This window comes from Cornus florida, unplaced genomic scaffold, assembly GCF_030987335.1.
Source record: "Cornus florida cultivar Cherokee Brave unplaced genomic scaffold, ASM3098733v1 CherokeeBrave_3.0.0_Hap2_Chr01, whole genome shotgun sequence".
NCBI lineage: Eukaryota > Viridiplantae > Streptophyta > Magnoliopsida > Cornales > Cornaceae > Cornus > Cornus florida.
Genome location: NW_026775571.1, coordinates 22,229,521 through 22,252,658, shown reverse-complemented (window position 1 = coordinate 22,252,658; position 23,138 = coordinate 22,229,521).

The following is a 23,138-nucleotide window of genomic DNA, read 5'->3' as shown; positions in this document are numbered from 1 at the left end:
GGCGCCTTTTTGGAATAAGACAAATCTGAGATTATTTTGGGATATTTTAGGGAAAAAACAAAAGTAGTAGGTGAGGATAAGATCAAGGAAGTTCGATCGATCTGAAGAAAGTTGGATCATCGAAAAAGGAAATTCTTTGAGGATAACGATAAGGGGTCTGATCCATCTTGGTGAGGTGAGATCGATCAATGTGAGATCGATCGAAAGTATTCCTGATCAATCGAAGATTGCTGATTTCCACCACTTTGTTTCCACTTTGCTCCATTCTTCCATTCAGCTTGAGATTGCTTCTTTTATGCTCTAATTTGACTAAATTGACTTATTTTGGAGATAAACACCTGAAAAGGATAATAACATAAAATTAGTCTAAAACGGGAAAGTAAGATAGATAAAGGTCCTAGAATACTCAAGTTTAAGGGGTTTAAATGCGCACTTTTCAGCGCTCATCACACCCCCAAACTTAAATATTGCTAGTCCCTAGCAATGAAATACAAAGTAAAGGAATGAAATGAACATCTATACAACTATGAACTACAAAGCAATAAATAGATAACGCCACTTTCATAGGGAAGGCGATTGTATTTAACATATGCAACAAGCCTTTTAAACCCCTAGGTTACCCCTAGTGAATGAGTGAAGTCTAGTGAGGGTTTCCAAAAATGATACCCACAAACATTAAGCTCATTTTCACAAAATAGGCACTAATATTGCAAATAAGTATTGGGAGAAAACTACCTCGAGTATGCAATTTTTCAATCATTTCCAAGCAATCTCCCAAAATTTCAACATCAAGCACACAAGTATGATCCTCCACACATCAAGAAAATGATCATGCAAATCAAAACAACACTAAAATACTTTTTGAGTGTATCGGCATCAAGTATGTTGCTATCTAAGCCAACTAGAGAAATGATCACATCCTTACCCTCAAACTAGCACACAAATCTAATACCGATCATCAAAATAAAGAGTGGACCTTTTATTTAAGCTTTATTCAACTAGGTGCACTTATTCTTTCCACTCGATATTTATTTATTTATATCCCTAAGGATTAAAGATAGAAGCATGGTGCAATGTGTTGATCTATTAAGCTTTTTAGTGATCCATGAGGTCGAGCGTTAGGTTAATAACTCCCAAACTAAATGGCTTTTGGGCACTAGATGTTCAAACACCCCTAAGGACTTACAAGCTCAAATCAACTAGGCTACAAATCAAAACAACCGCTATCTAATCATTTCTCATTTCTCACCTTTTGGGAGAAGTCCTCACTTTTTATTGCTTTGTAACTTCTTTCTTTCTTTTATCTCTTTTTCTTTTCTTTTTTTTTTTTATTAATTTATTTTAACATTCAATTATTAACCTAGAGTTTGGGCCCTCCACCTTTCAGTGTGAGAAATTCAGTGCTTGATGAGGCTAGAATCTCAGCTACTCAATGAATAGGGTTTGTTATCCACTTTTGTCAAGATGAAAGCTTTCAATGCACTACTAGCCTAATTGGGATATAACGAATTTAATAATCAACAAAGCATGTACCCCACAAATGATATAACCAATTCAATTCAATTCACCCAAGTGACTTTCTATGAGTCATGAAACTCAAAGAAATAACAAGAAGTGGAAACTAGAAGAGAAAGGGTCAAATGGTACCCTATGGCACCAATGACAACCAAGGGAAACAAAACTTAGTCCAACTAGACCACATATGTCATTACATGGCCCAAACATGACTGACAAAGTTGAGTGTAAGTAAACCAATTGGTGCAAGCCTGAAGAGAGAGCAACCAAACAAAATCAACAAGGCAGCTCCATTTCGGTCAACCGAAATGGAGCATCGGTCTGCTGAAATAAGCCTAGAAAAAGAAGGGAAAAGAGCTCTCAATTCGGTCGACCGAAGTGATAAACCGGTCACCGGTTTAAGGCTCGAGATAAAAAAATAAGTTTCGGTCGACCGATGTAGAGAACCGGTCGACCGAAATAAGCCTCGATGGTGAAAATGGCTACTGGAATTGGGATTTTTGCTGAACAATGAAATCCATGAGGGGTTCGGTAGACGGAAACTGGTTAAAAACGTGACAAATGAACCTGCTATGCATCAAGGCTGAAATGAGTTCTTAAGTCTTATTTGAATTCCCCATGGCATGATCAATCTTAATTATATGCTGGTGTGTGTTGATGTGAACATACACGCAAGTGTAATACAACATTTTAAAAATACTACAATGGCCCATGGCCTTATTACAATTCATTTACAACATTTGACGTGTCAAACCTCCAAGTTAAAAAGATTACATTTCAAAGGCAAACTTAAACATGCTAACACTTGCATGTGAACAAGAATACATTTAAATGAGGCTTCAAATCTACAAATCACCCAAGGCAAATGCAAGTCTCCAATCTTGAATCCTGTACCTAAACAAATCCCCTACTAACTTCGGGGTGAGTAAACAAGTTTACTCGTAGAGACTAACCATGCATCGACTCGATTTCTTTATAGATTTTCATAACAACAAGAAACAATTCAAAAGGGATCATGCCACCTAAACTCTATGTCAAAGGTTAGACTTAGGGAGCATCCTAAACTACCTTAGAACATTTCTAGCGCAACTCACATCATGCATACAATCCCAAACAACCTAAGGGCAGCTATACAAAGCAACAAGATGTTGATTCTCAAAGTCATCAACTTGAAATCAAAAATACGAAAATGACAAAAGTGGGTCATGCCACCTAACGTCTATATTCCAAATGAATCTATCGGATCATTCCTAAGCTATATTTGAATAACAAAACACGAATCACAATATCTATGCAATTTAACCAACATAAAAGCATGCTATATAAAGCAGCAAGATATAGATTCTCAAAATTATCAACTTGAAATCTAAATGTAATAACAACTAAATATATCAATTTAGTACAATTAGAATTTCTAAAACCACAAATTAATACGTAGATTCTCTAAGTTATCAACTTGAAATCTAAAGTGTGAAAACAACATCAAATCGCCAATAGCCAAAACCACAAGTCACAATTAAACATGATTGTCAACTTAGAATTGAATACGAAATCAAATAGTGGAAGACTTGGACATCACGTCTCGGACTAAACCAAGAACAAAATGGTTATTCCGGGCACTAACCCACTGGGAAGACTACCCTAGTGCGCACTATCTCAATTGGGGATAACTCATACCTCCCGCACTAGAACCAAACTCTAGCCATGTCACTTGTAACAACAATGTGCCAAAAGTCCAAAATAATTCAAATAAGTTCACAACTTATACATAATTTATATAATGCACGAAATCACCTTCCATGCACAAGTAGGTTGAAACCACACAATCCATGCCTTAGAGTTTAAATTCTAAAATGGCATACATAATTTCAATTACAAAGTGTGCAATTCATTACACATGGCAACAATATATTCTATAAAGAAAACATGTTCTCATGAATATAAATATAGCAACAATGTTATCCAATGCTCAAAACACAACTATGTGAATACACAAAAGTCCAAATCCATGATTTATACATAGAAACAACTTTTACAACAAAATTAAATCCATGGAACAACAAGATAGAATTTAATTAAATAAAAATAATTAAATTCTCCAGATTTAAAATCGTTTCCAAATGGCCTCAATTTAATATATGCTGAAGGACATAGCATGGTCATTACATATATTTATTCAAAATCCAAATTAGACCAATGGAACCATAAAAATATATTTTAATTAATTTTCTTAATTAAAGTCTCTAGATTTTCAAACTCATCCAAATGCTCTCAAATTAAAGTATGTTAAAGAACATGCCAAAACTCAATTTAAAAGCATATCACAAGTTATTTTCATGCAAGGTACGTTCATGGGAATTAAACTTTCACAAAGATAATTATTAAATAAAAGGTACAATTCTTATTCAAATTATCCTAATTTAATATATGTTAACAAACACATCAAAACTTAATTTCTTAGCATGTCACAATTTAATTTTAAGTTGAATACTATCATGAGAATTAAATCTTAACCATAGAAAATAATTAAATTAAATTTTAGATTCTTAACAAAAGCATGCATACAAGTTGTATAAGCATCAAAAACTGGCAAGACAACAAAAATATGAAATCATAACACCCCCTACCCCTATTTGAGATGAAATCTAAAATCCCCACCAAAATGAAACAGGTCTGAATCCGACGAAACTTCTAGGTTTTGTCGAGGACAACACGATGAACATAACCCCCAAGGAAGCCCCATCAAAATCAAAACTTGACCTTAAACCCGAACTCAAAAAATGGCTAAAAATGAACTCTAGTAAGTGGGAAAGGTAGAACACGGCAAGGCGAATATAAAACACTAAGGCACTACACCTTTTTATCAAAGGGAAGTGGCAGGAAAATGAAGAAGGAAGGTGGCACCCCCTTGGTTGCCATGGCTACCGGCGAAGAGAGAGGAGAGGGAAAGAAAAATCTAATTTTTCCTCTTAAGACCTCCTATTTATGAAAAAACCCTAAAAGTTTCACGAACGGGCCTCGCCGGGTTCGGAAAAGTGAAATTTGAGTATATGCGCTCAAACGATAAAACACCATGAACAAAAAAGAACCAAAATCAGAAAAGATGGACAACGTAAGAAATGGCGTCGAAAATCGAGTCCCGAATAGAGAGATATGCCTCAAACAAGTTTTGCGGCAACTTGGGTCAGAAACCCCTGAAACTGGAGAAAAACTACCAGAAGGAAATTCTATGAGTACACGACTCGACGAAAAGTGAAAATGAATCCCGTACGAGGATTCAGGCTCAAAACGATACATTTTACAATAACTTTCGTTAATTGCACAATGGCCCCTTTAAAAAGTGAAAACTACACTAATGGCCCAGAATGAAAATATCTTCCAAAAATATTTTCTTAAAAACCCTGAAATAAAATATCCTCAAAAGATATTTACGAAAAACACCCCAAGAAATGGAAATGTTTATGAAGAACTGTGCATCCATGCCCTTATGGACACTGGGAGCAACCAGAGTACTTTTCTGCAAAGGTAAAGATACGTATTTCGTAGAAACCACTTAGAATGAAGATACGTGAAGTCAAAAACCAAATCCAAACACAAGAAGTGAGGTTATGCCAACAAAGTGACAAACAGGGAAAAGAAATAATAAGGAAAAGGAGAAAAAAATGAATAGTGTCCGAAAAATAAAAATGTAGAAATGACTCGGTCCTCAAAGGAAGTTGTCAATCGAAAGAAAAGAGTCTCGAAAACCATCCCTGAGCACTCAAGATGACACTAAGTGATGAGAAACTGAACTCAGAAAGGAAAGGATCAACGGAAAAAAAAATATCCGTGAAAATCTGATAAAAAGGAAGGAATGAAAATGACCGAGTCATTACAACCTTCCCACCTTAGAGAGATTTCATCTCTGAAATCCTGCCCCAACAAAACAAAAGGTGAAATTAGGATAACTACGGAGTACATCTCCGAGTATCCCACAAAACATGCTACGAAAGCAAATCCAACACTGAAGGACAACGTAGAAGCCAATGTCAGCCGCACCCACGTGCTCATGACAAGACAACCTCTCAAAAGGAAAGTGACCACGCGGCCACAGAACAAGTCCAAACTCACACACAGAACCCAAGGTCAAACAAAGGAAGGGAAGACAATAACCGTGAACGTCCCTCCTGACGAACCATCAAACGGATCCCAAAACAACCACCAAAAGAACTCCAAGATATCCACATATCAAATCAAGGTACTGGACAAAGATAACGTGGCAGTACGAATAGCGACCAGAACCTGCCCATGACGTACTCAAATGTATGGTAGTAATAATAGTGCCTAGTGCCCGCCCACACTTACTCGTCAGTAAGGTAGCATCGACGGCAACTAGCACTCACCCACAACACACAACTTTATATGGTAGTATGACAGTATAAGGCAATAATTCATAACCAACCCCCCACTAAGTCTACCCATGAAACTCTCTATACAAATGACATCAATGTCACAAACGATCATATCCAAAAGCAATATGGAAACCAGGCATCTATGAGAGTTGGAATATGGTAAAAGGACGTTCTAGACCATCCTGGCCAATCCCAAACTCTGACAACAATGTCATAGGCACCATTATGCTTAAGGCCTCAAATCCTCAATACAACAAAACCAACAACTCCAATGTCTCAAAATACTCCTATTAACAAAATCAATCAAGAATCCAAAGCCCGATAAGCAAATCGACGCCTACAAAATCAAAACGAACCTCACAACAAGAGATTTCATCGAAAGTCCTTCATTTCTCCCTAAAACAGATCAACTACAAGACTACACCGTAGTCAAACATCGGATTCACATCCCTATCATGGATAACTAGATCCTCGAAACACAAGTCCACCACGTGGCACACATATCAAAATCTCGACAATCAAAATCACCAAATGAGTCCCTCAAAATTGTACTTGGCAATACCAAGTTAAATCAAAATTCCTCAATTTCGATCCACAACCAATCATCGGAACTACGATTCCTCAAAACTACGCCTAGCCATAGCTAGGACGAGAAAACTCCACAAACAAGCCATATCCAACAGCGATCCTTCAAAACTCCCCCTAAGATTCAACCACATCTAGATCTCCAAAACCAAAGCAAGTCTCTAAAAGACATCCTCAAAAGAGCATCGAGCTCAACTCACGAATCAAATAATTCCTCAATGATATGGACATAAGTCCCTGTAAAAATGATCTCCCACCAATCAACTCACTCTGAGCACCACAACTTCTTCAACAACCACGGTAAAACTCCCGAAGGGAAGACACGAAGGAAAGGAACCACCAGTCCTAAGAAAGACAACACCACGACTTCATCTCTTAAATGAAAGACAACAAGGTCAAAGACTTCACCCACTAGATGGAAGTAAGTCGACTAAAATCCATCAAATCCTCACCAAGGATTCAAGATAACGATAGTGGTCCTTACGGACCAGCCAACCCCAAAGCTATGCACAACGCAACGAAGAGAAGAGACTCATTCCTTATGAAGTCCCTTACTTGAACCAAGAGAAAAAAAGAAATCATATTCTCCCACAAGTGTCGATATGACAAACACGAAAATGAAGCATCCTTCCCACCTTAGGGAAGTGGATAACCCAAGACAAAACAAATGTGACAACTCCTCTACAAGGAATATCACAATGAACCCCTTACGGAAACCCACATACACACTACATGCGACCGAGGGGAAACAAAAGGGAAAAACTAAACATGGAAGTCATGCAAATAACAAAGAAATGCAACTACCAAGAAAGTAAATCTACTCATACGGATAAAATCAAGGATACATGCAGCACGTCTCCACTTAAGTACAGAATCATGTCACTAAAATACAGTGACAACATGGCATCTCTAAGCATATAAAGAAGGCATGCTGATGCCACACAATAAGAAGGCAAATGTGGATAGACCTTCACCTACTCACGCATCACAATAATATAAATCTTACTACTAACATGGTAGTAAATGAAACTACAAAAGATAAAAATGATGCACAATGAACCCTATAACATTGTGTCCTAGAGTGTCTAGGTAAAAGGAAAGACCAATTCTAGCCATAAACTGACTCCAAAAACCAATGCGACAACAACCTGTCTCAAAACATACGTGAGCCCTTACCACAACGGTAAGACTCTAACAATCTATCTCTGAATCTAAAGGTGACACTACAAGTGACACTAACAGTGCGATGTTCTCTCTACCTAAACATCAATCAATTGACTTGATCCCAAAAGCGTCATCACGTAAGGAAAACTCAAAGAAAATGGCAATTATAGCCATACCAACAATAACCCAATCAATCACTACGAATGACCCCCAAAACAACCATCATTATCATCGATCATAAGGGCAACACCTTTCGAAACAAAACCAACGCTGATCCCATCCGAACTGCACTTGTAGCTAGCCAGTACGGTAGCATGATAGTGCCATGCACCTGCCCATAACGTACCCGCCTACGAAAATTGCAATCCCAGAGGAATCATCCCGAATAATTAAGGATCCTAAGAGGCCCATAACCTCAGCATAGCTCAAAACCAACAAATCCAGCACTACGGCAACGCCAAATGAATCATCTCACGAGAGCCTAAACAAAAGGTGACCATCCACTTATCCTAAAAACCAATGCTAGGTCGACAACAACCTATACCACCACGAGACTGTGACTATAATAGCCATCAACCCCAACTCGTGCCTTAATAACCAATCCCATATCATGCCAAATATGCAACACAGTCATGCATATACAATTCTACTCTAGCATACATCATATGTCATGTTCTTTACATAGGAATTAAAATCATGCTTAAACAAACTACATACTATATATACCACATAAGCACATAAGCATGTTATCAAACCACAATATGTTATCAGGAAGCATACAAACACATAGAGCATGGCAACATAAGCATGATATGCACCCAAACCCGTCATCTAAGGTATTTAAACCTAGGAGCACTGATACCACTTAGGACGACCCAAGTTTTTCAACCCGGTATGTTAGTGATGAACCGAAAGTTGATCCGATAACAGATCCGAAATACAGAAGCAAAACGAAAAACAAGGTCTATAGGGATATCAATCATCCCTAAGACACCCAAGTGACTTTCTATGAAGTCAGGAAACTCAAAGAAATAACTAGAAGCGAAAACTAGAAAAGAAAGGGTCAAATGGTACTCTATGGCACCAATGACAACCAAGGGAAACAAAACCTAGTCCAACTAGACCACATATGCCGTTACATGGCCCAAACATGATTGACGAAGTTGAGTGTAAGTAAACCAATTGGTGCAAGCCTGAAGAGACAACAACCAAACAAAATCAATAAGGCAGCTCCATTTCGGTCGACCGAAATGGAGTATCGGTCTGCCAAAATAAGCCTGGAAAAAGAAGGGAAGGAGATCTTAGTTCGGTCGATCAAAATAAGCCTCGATGGTGAAAATGGCTACTGGAATTGGGATTTTTGCTGAACAATGAAATCCAAGAAGGGTTCAGTCGACCGAAATAGGCCACCGGTCGACCGAAACTTGTCAAAAATGTGAAAAATGAACCTGTTATGCATCAAGGCTGAAATGAGTTCCTAAGTCTTATTTGAATTCCCCATGGCATGATCAAACTTAATTATATACTGGTGTGTGTTAATGTGAACATACACGCAAGTGTAATACGGCATTTTAAATATGCTACAATGGCCCATGGCCTTATTACAATTCATTTACAACATTTGATGTATCAAACCTCCAAGTTAGAAAGATTACATTTCAAAGGAAAACTCAAACATGCTAACACTTGCATGTGAACAAGAATACAATTAAATGAGGCTTCAAATCTACAAATCACCCAAGGCAAGTGCAAGTCTCCAATCTTGAATCCTGTACCTGAACAAATCCCCCAGTAACTTCAGGGTGAGTAAACAAGTTTACTCGTAGAGAATGAGCATGCATTGACTCGATTTCTTTATAGATTTTTATAACAGCATGAAACAATTCAAAAAGGGTCATGCCACCTAACGTCTATGCCAAATGTTAGACTCAGGGAGCATCCTAAGCTACCTTAGAACATTTCTAGCACAACTCACATAATTAATACCATCCCAAACAACATAAGAGCATGCTATACAAAGCAACAAGATGTAGATTCTTAAAGTCATCAACTTGAAGTATAAAATACGAAAATGACAAAAGTGGGTCATGCCACCTAACGTCTATATTCCAAATGAATCTATAGGATCATTCCTAAGCTACATTTGAACAACAAAACACGAATAACAATATCTATGCAACCTAACCAACATAGAAGCATGCTATAGAAATCAGCATGATATAGATTCTCAAAATTATCAACTTGAAATCTAAATGCAATAACAACTAAATGTATCAATTTAGTACAATTACAATTTCTAAAAACCACACATCAATACATAGATTCTCTAAGTTATCAACTTGAAATCTAAAAGTGTGAAAACAACTAAAAATAACCATTTAGTATAGATGTACTTAACAACATCAAATCGCCAATAGCTAAAACCACAAGTCACAATTAAACATGATTATCAACTTGGAATTGAATGCAAAATCAAATAGTGGAATACTTGCACATCACATCTCGGACTAAACCAAGAACAAAACGGTTATTCCGGGCACTAGCCCGCTAGGAAGACCACCCTAGTGCGCACTATCTCAATTGGGGAGAACTCATACCTACCGCACTATCGTCAAACTCTAGTCATGTTACTTGTAACAACAATGTCCCAAGACTCCAAAATAATCCAAATAAGTTCACAACTTATACATAATTTATATAAAGCACGAAATCGCCTTCCATGCACAAGTAGGTTGAAACCACACAATCTATGCCTTAGAGTTTAAATTCTAAAATGGCATATATAATGTCAATTACAAAGTGTGCAATTCATTACACAAGGCAACAATATATTTCATAAAGAAAACATATTCTCATGAATATAAATATATCAACAATGTTATCCAATGCTCAAAACACAACTATGTGAATACACAAAAGTCCAAATCCATGATTTATACATAGAAACAACTTCTATAACAAAAGGAAATCCATAGAACAATAAGATAGAATTTAATTAAATAAAAATAATTAAATTCTCTAGATTTCAAATCCTTTCCAAATGGTTTCAATTTAATGTATGCTAAAGAAAATAGCATGGTCGTTACATATATTCATTCAAAATCCAAATTAGACCAATGGAACCATAAAAATAGATTTTAATTAATTTTCTTAATTAAAGTCTCTAGATTTTCAAACTCATCCAAATGCTCTCAAATTAAAGTATGTTAAAGAACATGCCAAAAGTCAATTTAAAAGCATATCACAGGTTATTTTTATGCAAGGTACGTCCATGGGAATTAAACTTTCACAAAGATAATTATTAAATAAAAAGTGCAATTCTTATTCAAATTATCCTAATTTAATATATGTTAACAAACACATCAAAACTTAATTTCTTAGCATGCCACAATTTAATTGTAAGTTCAATACCATCATGAGAGTTAAATCTTAACCATAGAAAATAATTAAATTAAATTCTAGATTCTTAACTAAAGCATGCATACAAGATGTATAAGTATCAAAAACTTATAAGACAACAAAAATATGAAACTATAACAACCCCTACCTCTATTTGCGATGAAATCTCAAATCCCCACCAAAATGAAACTGCTCCGAACCTGACAAAATTTATAGGTTTTGTCAGGGACAACATGATGAACATAACCCCCAAGGAAGCCCCATCAAAAGCACAACTTGACCTCAAACTTGAACTCAAGAAATGGTCAAAAAGGAACTCTAATAAGGGGGAAAAGTAGAGCACGGCAAGGCGAACATAAAACGCTAAGACGCTACACCTTTTTATCAAAGGGAAGTGGCCGAAAAATGAAGAAGGAAGGTGGCAGCCCCTTGGCTGCCATGGCTGGTGGCTAAGAGAGAGGAAAGAGAGAGAAAAATCTTATTTTTCCTCCTAAAACCTCCTATTTATAAAAAAACCTAAAAGTATCCCGAACGGGCCCCACCGGGTCCGGAAAAGTGGAATTTGAGCAAACGCGCTTAAACGATAAAACACCGTGAATGAAAAAGAACCAAAATGAGAAAAGATGAACAACGGAAGAAATGGCGTCGAAAATTAAGTCCCAAACAGAGAGATATACCCAGACAAGTTTGGCGGCAACTAGGGCCAGAAACCCTGAAACTGGAGAAAAACCACCAGAAGGAAATTCCATGAATACACGACTCGATGAAAAGTGAAAATGAATCCCGTACGAGGATCCAGGCTTAAAACAATACATTTTGCAATAACTTTCATTAATTGCACAATGGCCCCTCCAAAAAGTGAAAACTGCACTAATGGCCCAGAATGAAAATATCTTCCAAAAAAATTTTCTTAAAAACCCCTGAAATAAAATATCTTCAAAAGATATTTTCGAAAAACACCCCAATAAATGGAAATGTTTCTGAAGAACTGTGCATCCATGCCCCTATGGACACCGGGAGCAACTAGAGTACTTTTATGCAAAAGTAAAGATACGTATTTAGTGGAAACCACTTAGAATGAAGATACGTGAAGTCAAAAACCAACTTTAAACATAAGAAGTGAGGTTATGCCAACAAAGTGACAAACGGGGAAAAGACAGTATAGGGAAAAGGACGAAAAAGTGAATAGTGTCCAAAAAATAAAAATATGGAAATGACTCGGTCCTCAAAGGAAGTTGTCAATCCAAAGAAAAGAGTCTCGAAAACCATCCCCGAGCACTCAAGATGACACTAAGTGATGAGAAACTGAACTCAGAAAGGAAAGGATCAACGGAGAAAAAATATCCGTGAAAATCTGAGAAAAAGGAAAGGAATGAAAATGACCAGGTTATTACAAAGAAGAACTTATCAATTTTAATCAAAACATCCTCAATGATACCCCGGGACTTTTTGATAGATCGGCTGGCAAGTTGCAAAACTACCGACGTCGGTTTTAAGTCTCCTAAGCCCAGTTTAACATATACCGAGTATGGAAGAAGATTAACGCCAGATTAATGACATAGTCACCAATGATGCAAGAAATAGTAGGTGAACCAGGGTCCTTAAACTTTAGGAGAGTGTTGGGTTGTAAGATAGAGCTTACTTGCTCGGTTAAGACCACTTTCTTTGGTGCTTAGCTCTTGTTCTTCCTTTTTTGGGTGCAAAGATATTTCAAGAACTTGGCATAAGCCAGAATTTTCTTAATTGCTTCCAAAAGTGGAAGGTTGATCTTCACTTGCCTAAACACTTTGATGATTTCATTCACCTTGGTCTTTTGCTTTTCAATATAAATGAACCCTTTCAAGGCGTCTGGAAATGGAGCTTTTAGCTCAAAGTCTTTTTCAAAATCTTTCTTTAGATCACTTTCAACACAAGAATTTTTTAACTCATTCTTCAAATCACTTTTCAAATCATTTTTCATCACTTTCTCACAAAGATGATCATACACATGTAATGAAAGAGGAATAGAATGTGAAATGTGACGGGTGTCAACTTTTGGTTGCATCGGTTCACTCTCTTCATTGGAAACACCAATTTGATTGTCTACAATTCTTCCACTTCTCAAGGTCATCACCGCATTGACATGTTCAATTATGTGACCTTCATTGGTTTCTACAACGAATTATTGCTTTGGTTGGGCATTTAGAGGCGTCTTCCCTTTCTCTCTAGCATTCAAGGTACTAGCTATTTGCCTGACTTGGGTTTTTAGCTTAGCAATGAATTGAGAATGAAAATGAAGCAATTGAGTGTTTGCCTCCAAAGTACCCAAAGTGGTCAACACTTTCTCCTCAGAAGCAGGATTCCTAGAATTTCCTTAGGAATAAGATAATTGATTAGGAAAATGAGAGTTAGAAAATTGGTTTTCATGTGATGATTGAAATGAAGATCTATAACCTTGGGAACCTTGGCTTTGCATTGGAGGCGGAACATACTTGCCTTGAAAACCACCTTGGGGAGGGTTTGAGCCTTCCCCTTGGCTTTTCCAAGAGAAGTTTGGATGGTTCCTCCATTCGGCATTGTAGTGTGAGCCATAGGGATTATTCCCTTGGTTGATAAATGCAGCATTAACTTATTCATGATGCTCATTTTGCACATGTCCATGGGGACAATTGGAAGTAGTATGTAAGACACTAGAACAAGTCATACAAGATTCATTTGAAACATAATGAGTATGATTAGGGGAGGAAGATATTTGATTTACCGAATTGTGGTTGACCAAAAATTGATCAAACCTTTGAGTTAAAGATTTCACCTCGGCAGCTATGTCATTTGAATTGTCATTCTTCCTTCCACTTAGAATTCTACCATTTTTAGAGGGCAAAGATCTATGCATGGAATTTTCACTCATACTTTCATATAATTGCCAAACATCATTCTCATGTTTATTAAGGTAAGAACCACCCATAGATGCATCTACCATTCCTTTTTTGATTATCTGGCAAACTTTCGAAGAAGTATTGGACTAATTGCCATTTAGGAATGTCATGATATGGACACTTCCTAAGCAAATCATTAAATCTTTCCCATGCCTTATGAAACAGTTCCCCTTCCCCTTGAGAGAATTTGTGACGGCCCTGGTTTTTCAAGCCAGTGCGTCCTGTGATGAACCGAAGATTGACCCAATAACGGATTCGAATTGCGGAAGCGAAAACAGAAAATAAGACTCTAAGAAGTCAAAGTGACCTTCCATGAGGTCGTGGAACTCAACAAGAACTGATGCGGAAGCAAAAGATTGAAAAACTATAGATTTGGGTACCACTGAACACACCGCTGGAAGGATAATGAAAAACTAATCAAGATGGACTCAAGAATCACATGATTCGGAGTCCAGACGAAGGAGAAACAGCATGACGAAGAAAAACGAGCACTTAAGGCAAAAAGGGTAAACCAGTAATTATCCAGAAAGAACTGGGTGTAACCGAGCACACCGTTGGAAAGAAAACGAAAAATTAGTCAAGTTCAAAACAAAATTCACTTCAATCGGAGTCCGGACGAAGGAGAAAAGCCCAAAAGAAGAATTGACGTCGCGGTGGCCCGACGAGGGGCCATGACAGCCCCATGCGCATGCCCATGCGCGCGCCCATGCACGCCGCACGTGCGCTGGGTGCACACATGGCTGGCAGCAGCCCATAAAGTTGCTGTGTGATTTTTTTTTAGAAAATCCGGGAACAGAGGCTGAATTTGGAGGCCTAGATGAATTTTTTTGCAAAAACACAAAGAAGAAACCCCCCTCAAAATTGAGTTTTCTACGTTAATTACGGAGAATTAAAAAAAAAAAAAAAAACGCTGTAAAATGGCCAAAATGCCCTCCCAAGAAATCTGGTCAAAAAAGCTAAAAAGCTGCTAAAATAAAAACTGGAAGCTGAAACTTCACGAGGGATTTTCGGTACCAAGACGATGTTTTCTGGAAAAACACGAAAAAGAAACCCTCCCTAAAATCACGTTTTCTAATTGACCATGTTGAAAGAAGAAAGTAAAATTGATGTGAAAGGTCTAGAATACCCCTAGATCAGATTATGCAACAAAACCTCAAAATGAGTTCCTAGGAGGCTCAAATTGCCATGGAAGAGGTTTTTCTTGAAAACGATCATGCACGCAAACGTAACTTACCTATTAGGACGTGCTGCAATGGTCCATGGCTTAAAAATACCACCGATGCAAAATTTGACCCCCCAACAGGCAAAAAGGCAAAGATAAACAAGAAAAGGAAAATTTGAAAACCAAAATTAACAAATGATTTCAAATTACCGTTTAGCCCTTGGCCACACTTCATACATGATTAATGAGACCCTATGAAAGAATAAAAATAGAATTCCCACACCCGATGCAAGCATAGTGAAGTAATGACTCAGCATTTTTTAATATTTTCATAATATTTCATGAAGTTAAAAGTTATACAAATTAGATGTCATTAGCCTATGGCCTCATCTCATACATGTCAAATACATTGTAAAGAGTGTACTTATGTACACATTACAAAAATAGAATCAAATTTACACATTTTGACATATAAAGCTATAAATGGCCTTTCAAGCCAACATTTACAAGAAATGAGAACTTCAAGTTTACGAATCATCCAAGCATGATGTGAATCCCAAATCTTGATCCCGGTACCTAAAAAATGTCCCCACTACGTGGGTGAGTAACATAAAGCTACTCGTAGGAGATGAGCATGCATCGACCTGGCGTTTTTCAATTATATCACCTTAAGGTGAAACATGTCAAACGGGCTCATGCCACCTAACGTCTATGTCAAGTGAGACTCAGGGATCATCCTAAGATACTCATGCAATTTAAAGTGAACAATGGTATACAAGTATACATGCTCAAGTATACTAAACAATGTTAAACATGTTATACAACATGCAATCATACATTTCTAAGTATACTAAACCACATTAAGACAAGTCATGCAATGTCTAAGCATATTTACACAAGTATGCATTTTATATGAAAATCTCGTAAATCAAGTATACTGACACAAGTATACTACGTTAAGAAAGATACGCCTAAAACAAGTATACAGGGCACAAGCATACTAAATGAAATCTGAACTCACAGAGCAAGCATACAAGTTCAAGTACACTATATGAGATCTAAATGCACAAAACAAGTATACAATTTCAAGTATACTAAGTAAGATTCAAATATCCAAAGCAAGCATTAATTCTCAAGCTACAAGTAATCCATGATTAACTACTTGAAATTGAATGAGAAATCAAAGTAGAAAGACTAGGACATGTGGTCACTAGACCAAGCAAGTATTTCCGGGTAATTACGACCCACAAGGCACTACCTAGTGCGCACATGCATAAGTTACTCTGGGCAATTACGACCCACAAGATACTACCTAGTGCGCACTTATGACTTAGAAGACTCTTATCTCTGTACTAGAGCCAAACCTTAGCCATCACGAAATATGTCCTTACAAGCTTTCCAGAATCAATAAGTCCAAAATTTATACAAAAATCAATAAGTTAGACCAAACTTATACCAAATCCACTAATGCATAAAGCCATCTTCCATGCACAAATAAGGTTGAATCCACACAAACCATGTCCTATAATTCAAGTCTAGATAACATATGACATGTCAAGCCTCCAACATGCAATTTATACACCAAAACAAGAATATTGTACAACAATTGAACCACATTACCACACTAAGCCACAAGTACTAAATAAGTCCCAATTTAGTAACTAGCTTCTAAGGTAAACAATTATAATATTCTAACAAGCTATACACCTACACAAGATATATTTAAACAAGCTATGCAAGTCAATGATATTCTATATCATGCAAAGTCCAATTACCATTCCAAGATGTCTCAAGTACTAATTCTACATCAAATTAGTAACATGCTCACAAGGTGATTAAACAAACCACATTTTAAGGGATTATCAACTTATTACCTCCAATATCAATTTAAGTGACTAACACACTTAAAATAAAATTAATTAAGCCCATTAATTAATTTTTTTCTAGATTTTCAAACATATCTAAATGTCCTCAATTTAATATATGTTAAAGAACTCACCAAGGCCTACTTTAATATCACATTACCAGTTGATTCCATGCTTGATACAATTAAGTGAATTAAACTTTCACAAAAGATAAATATTAAATTAGATTTACAATTCTTATTCAAATAACCCCAATTTAATATATATCAACCACCATACCAAGGCCTAAATTTCTAGGATCCTTAATTGTTTTGGAAGGTTCCTCTGAGATTGCAATTTTTGTGGGCGGGTGCATGGCACTATTATGCTACCGTACTGGCTAGCTACAAGTGCAGTTCGGATGGAATCAATGTTGGTTTTATTGTGATAGGCGTTGTCCTTTTGGTTGGTGATGATGTGAGTTTTGTTTTGAGCGTCTAGTGTTGAGACGGTGATTGATGGTCGTTTTGAGGATGATTTTGGAGATTGATTCGGTTGTCTGATTGTATGGCTAAAGTAGCCATTTTGTTTGAGTTCTCTTTGTGTGATGATGCTTTTGGGATCAAGTCGATTGATTGATATTTTGGGTTGGTGAGAGCATTGCATTATTAGTGTCACTTGTAGTGTCACCCTTAGATTCGGAGTTGGATTGTTGGAGTCTTACCATTGTGGTAAAGGCTCACGTTTGTTTTGAGACAGGTTGTTGTCGCATTGGTTTTTGGAGACAGTTATGGCTAGGATTGGTCTTTCCTTTTTCTTAGACACTCTAGGACATGATGTCCATGGGGTTCATTGTTGTATTGTCTTATTTTTCTGCAATTTCATTTACTACCATGTTAGTAGTATGATTTCTGATATTATAATGCATAAGTAGGTGGAGGTCTATCCACATTTGCCTTCTTGTTGTGTGGCATTAGCATGCCTTCTTTATATGCTTAGAGATGCCATATTGTTACTGTGTTTTTGTGACATGACTTTTGTGCCTACGTGGAGACATGCTATATGTACCATTGATTTTTATCTATGTGAATAGATTTATTTCTTGGTAGTTGCATTTCCTTGTCATATGCATAACTTTCAGGTTTGGTTTTCCCCATTCGTTTCCCTCGGTCGCGCGTAGTGTGTATGTGGGTTCCCACAAGGGTTTTGTGTTGGTTCGTGTTAGGAACTTCATAAGGAGTGAGTCTCTTCTCTTCGTTGTAGTGTACACAACTTTGGGGTTGGTTGGTCCGTGAGGATCACTATCGTTGTCTTGAGTCCTTGGTGAGGATTTGATGGATTTTGGTCGACTTACTTCCATGTAGGGGGTGAAGTCTTTGACCTTGCTGTCTTTCATTTCAGAGATGGACTCATGGTGTTGTCCTTCTTAGGACTGGTGGTTCCCTTTCTTTCATGTCTTCCCTTAGGGAGTTTTCACCGTGGTTGTTAATGGGTTGTGGTGCTCAGAGTGAGTGGATTGGTGTGAGATCATTTTTTGGGGACTTGTGTCCATATCATTAAGGATTTGTTTGATTCATGAGGTGAGCTCGATGCTCTTTTGAGGATGCCTTTTGGAGACTTGTTTCAGTTTTGGAGACCTTGATGTGGTTGACTCTTAGGAAGAGTTTTGAAGGATCGTTGTTGGATACGGTTTGTTTATGGAGTTTTCTCGTCCTAGTATGACTAGGCATGGTTTTGAGGAATTGTTGTTCCGGTGATTGTTTATGGATTGAAATTGAGGAATTTTGATTTAGCTTAGTGTTGCCAAGCACGGTTTTGAAAGATTTGTTTTGTGACCTTAGTTGTCAGGATTTTGATGTATGTGCCACTTAGTGGACTTATATTTTGAGGATTTAGTTATCCACGATAGGAATGCAGATTTGATGTTTGATTACGGTATAGTCTTGTAGTTGATCTGTTTTAGGGAGATATGAAGGACTTTTGATGAAATGTCTTATCGTGAGGTTCATTTTGATTTCTGTAGGCGTTAATTTGCTTGTCAGGTTTTGGAATCCTGATTAATGTTGTTAATAGGGGCATTTTAAGACATTGGAGATGTTGGTTTTGCTGTATTGAGGATTTGGGGCCTTAAGCATAGCGGTACCTATAGCATTGTTGTCAGAGTTTTGGGATTGGCCAAGATGGTCCGGCCAGACATCTTTGGACCATATCTCAACTCTCACAAAATGTTGGTCCCCGTAGTGCTTTTGGTAATGATCATTTTTGACATTGACGTCATTTGTATCAAGAGGTTTCATGGGTAGACCTAGTGTGGGGCAGGTTATGAACTAGTGCCTTATACTGTCATGCTACGTACAAAGTTGTGTGTTGTGGGTGAGTACTAGTTGCTGTCGATGCTACCTTACTGACGAGTAAGTGTGGGCGGGCACTAGGTACTGTCATTGCTACCACACATTTGAGTGCATCGAGGGTAAGCTTTGGTCACTATTCGTACTGCCACGTTGTGTTTGTTCTGTACCCTGATTTGATACGTGATTATTTTGGAGTCCTTTTTGGTGGATGTGTTTTGGATCCGTTTGATGGTTCGTCAGGAGGGATGACTACGGTTGTTATTTTCCGTTCCTTTGTTTGACCTTGGGTTCTGTGTGTGACCTTTGACTTGTTGTGTGGCCATGTAATCACTTTTCCTTTGAGAGGTTGTCTTGTCATGAGCACGTGGGTGCAAATGACATTGGGTTGTGGGGTTCTTTTCAGCTTTGGGGTCGCTAGTGTAGCGTGTTGTGTGGGATACTCGGAGATGTACTCTGTAGTTTTCCTGGTTTCGCCTTTTGTTGGTTGGGGCTAGATTTCGGGGACGAAATCCCATTAAGGTGGGAAGGTTGTAATGACCCGGTCATTTTCTTTCCTTTCCTTTTCTCAGATTTTCAAGGATATTTTTTTTTCGTTGATCTTTTCCTTTCTGAGTTCGGTTTCTTATAACTTAGTGTCATCTTGAGTGCTCGAGGATGGTTTCCGAGACTTTTTCCGTAGATTGACGACTTCCTTTGAGGACCGAGTCATTTTCACATTTTCACTTTTGTGACACTATTCACCTTTCGTCTTTTTCTCGGTTGTCACTTGTTGGCATAACCTCACTTTTTGTGTTTGGATTCGATTCCGGTTTTGTATGCATCCACGATATTTAAATTCCAACCTATGTGCATTTTCACTTTTGTAGAAAAGCATGCTAAGTGCTTACTTTTCTTGTAAAGGGTATAGATGCATGACCTTTTTATAATTTTCCTAACTTTTGGAGTTTTATGTAATTACTGTAAAGTAATTATTTTTCATCTTGGGGACTATTTTGTAATTTAATTTGGAAGATATTTTCAAAAGAACCTTTTTGCAATTTTTGAAAAGTGTGACAAGTGTCACACTCTTATTGGTCCATTTGTTGACATGTGTGTGGAAACACTTTGAGGCCTTGGATGAGGACATGTGGAGGGTGAAGATTCACCCACTTGTTGGCTTAGGATTGGTGCACTTGTTGGCTTGGATGGTTGACAAGTGTAGGCTTAGGATTAAGCCTGCAATGGATGCTTGGATGAGTGACAAGTGTAGGCTCACAATTTGATCTTGCATTAATGTGTGTGTGTGAGGTAGTGAGAGCACATAGTGAGTGGAGGATCTCTATCCCCTCCACTCACATTTCATCTTGATCATTTTCCATTTCCTCCCTCTCTTGTAAAGAAAACCCTAGCCTCCATGGATGGAGCCTAAAGCCTTAAGCTTTGACCTTAATTTTTGAGGGCCTTCCATTGATTTCCAAGCTTGAACTTGGGAATACATTTTGTTCCCCCCATCTTCCTCTTCATAACCCTAGAAGGGTTTGCCATTTTGTGTTGATTTTGCCTTGGATTCTAGAGAGACACTTCTCTAGTGAGATAGGGGATGTTATAGGGTTATATTTTTGTTTCTTGCATGCTATTGATGCTTTTATAAGTTGTATGCATGTCTTTTTTCTAATTTAATAAATTAGTGATTTATCATATCTTGCATATAAATCATTTTAGACTTGGTAAATGGCATGGCCATGAGTTGATCTTTGACATATGTTAATTTGAGATGATTTAGACGAGTTTTCAAATCTAGAGATTAAATGAATTTAATTTGATTTAAATTATAGTAAATTGTGTTTTGCTTGTATCCCATTTTAGATTTGAGATATGGTATGACCATGATTTGGTGCTTGTTATATATTAATTTGGGATCATTTGAATAACTTTTGAAATCTAGAGATTTAATTAAAATTGAATTAATTAAATTCTATATGAAGGTATCTTGCTCATTTTGTACTTTTGACTTGATATATGTAATGAGCATGCTATGTTGTTTAACATAGATTAAATTGAGGTTATTTGGAATAAATTTGAAATCTAGAGAATTTAATTATTTTGTTTAATTAAATTCTAACTAGTAGTTCCATGGATCTATTTGCGTTTTAGAAGTTGTTTCTATATATATAAATCATGGACTTGAACTTGTTATGTATTCACTTTGCTATGATTTAAGCATTGGACAGCTTTGTTGTTATATTTATATTCATGAGAACATATTTTCTTTATGGAATATATTGATGCCATGTGTAGTGAATTGCACACTTTGTAATTGACATTACATATGTCATTTTAGAATTGAAACTCTAAGGCATGGATTGTGTGGTTTCAACCTACTTGTGCATGGAAGGTGTTTTTATGCATTATATAAGTTATGTATAAGTTGTGAACTTATTTGATTATTTTGGATTCTCTTGGGACATGGTTACTAGTAACATGGCTAGAGTTTGGCTCTAGTGCGGGAGGTATGAGTTCTCCCCAATTGAGATAGTGCGCACTTAGGGTGGTCTTCCCTGCGGGTTAATACCCGGAATAACCGTTGAGGTCTCGGCAGAATTCCGAGCTTAGATGTCCAAGTCTTCCACTATTTGGTTTTGCATTCAATTCCAAGTTAACAATCATGTTTATATTGTAATTTGTGGTTTTGGTTATTGGCGATTTTGATGTCGTTAAGTACATCCATGTTTATGATTTTAATGAATTATTTTGATGTTACTAAGTACATCTATGTTTTATGATTTTTGTGAATCATTTTGATGTTGTTAAGTACATCCATACTAAATTGCTATATTTAGTTGATTACACACTTTTAGATTTCTAGTTGATAACCTAGAGAACCTATGTCTTGATGTGTGGTATTAGATATTCTAATTATGCTAAATTGTTATATTTAGTTGATGTTGCATTTTAGACTTCAAGTTGATTACTTTGAGAATCTATATGTTGTTGGTTTGTGAAAGCATGCTCCTATGTTGTTGCCTTGTGTAAGCATGACTCTATGTTGCTAAAATTGCATGAATGAGGTGATTGATGCTAGAAATGATCTTAGGTAGCTAGGATGCTCCTTGAGTCTCACCTTTGACATAGACGTTAGGTAGAATAAACCACAATAATTAAATCATGCAGACTTATAAAACGTAGGTCGATGCATGCTCATTTCCTACGAGTAGCTTTATGTTACTCACCCCTACGATACTGGGGCATATTTCAGGTACAAGAATTAAAGTTGAGACTCTCATTATGCTTGGATGACTTATGGACTTGAAGACTTCCATTTTTGTGAAGGTTGGCTCGGAATGTCAATTGTAGTCTTATTTGTCAAAATATATATATTTGATTCCATATATGTAATGTGTATATGAGTACACTCTTTACAATGTATTTGACATGTATGAGATAAGGCCGAAGGCCAATGACTTGTATTTTGTATCCTTTGTACTTTTTGACTCCATGAAATATTATGAAAATATTGAAAAATGTTAAGTTATTGTCTCACTATATATGCATCGGGTGTGGGAATTCCATTTTGATTCTTCCGTAGGATCTCATTATTCATGTTTGAAGTGTGGCCAAGGGCCAAATGGTAATTTAAGGTTATTTGTGAATTTTGGTTCTCAAATATCCATTTCAAATTCATTTTCGCCTTTTTGGCCGTTGGGGGGTCGGATTTTGACTCGACCATTCCTGGGAGCTGCGGACCATTCCTACGTGCTTGAAATCACTTATTACGTTTGTGTGCATATTCATTTCAGCCTAGAAGTGCATTTGGGGTCAAACGTATGTTTTGT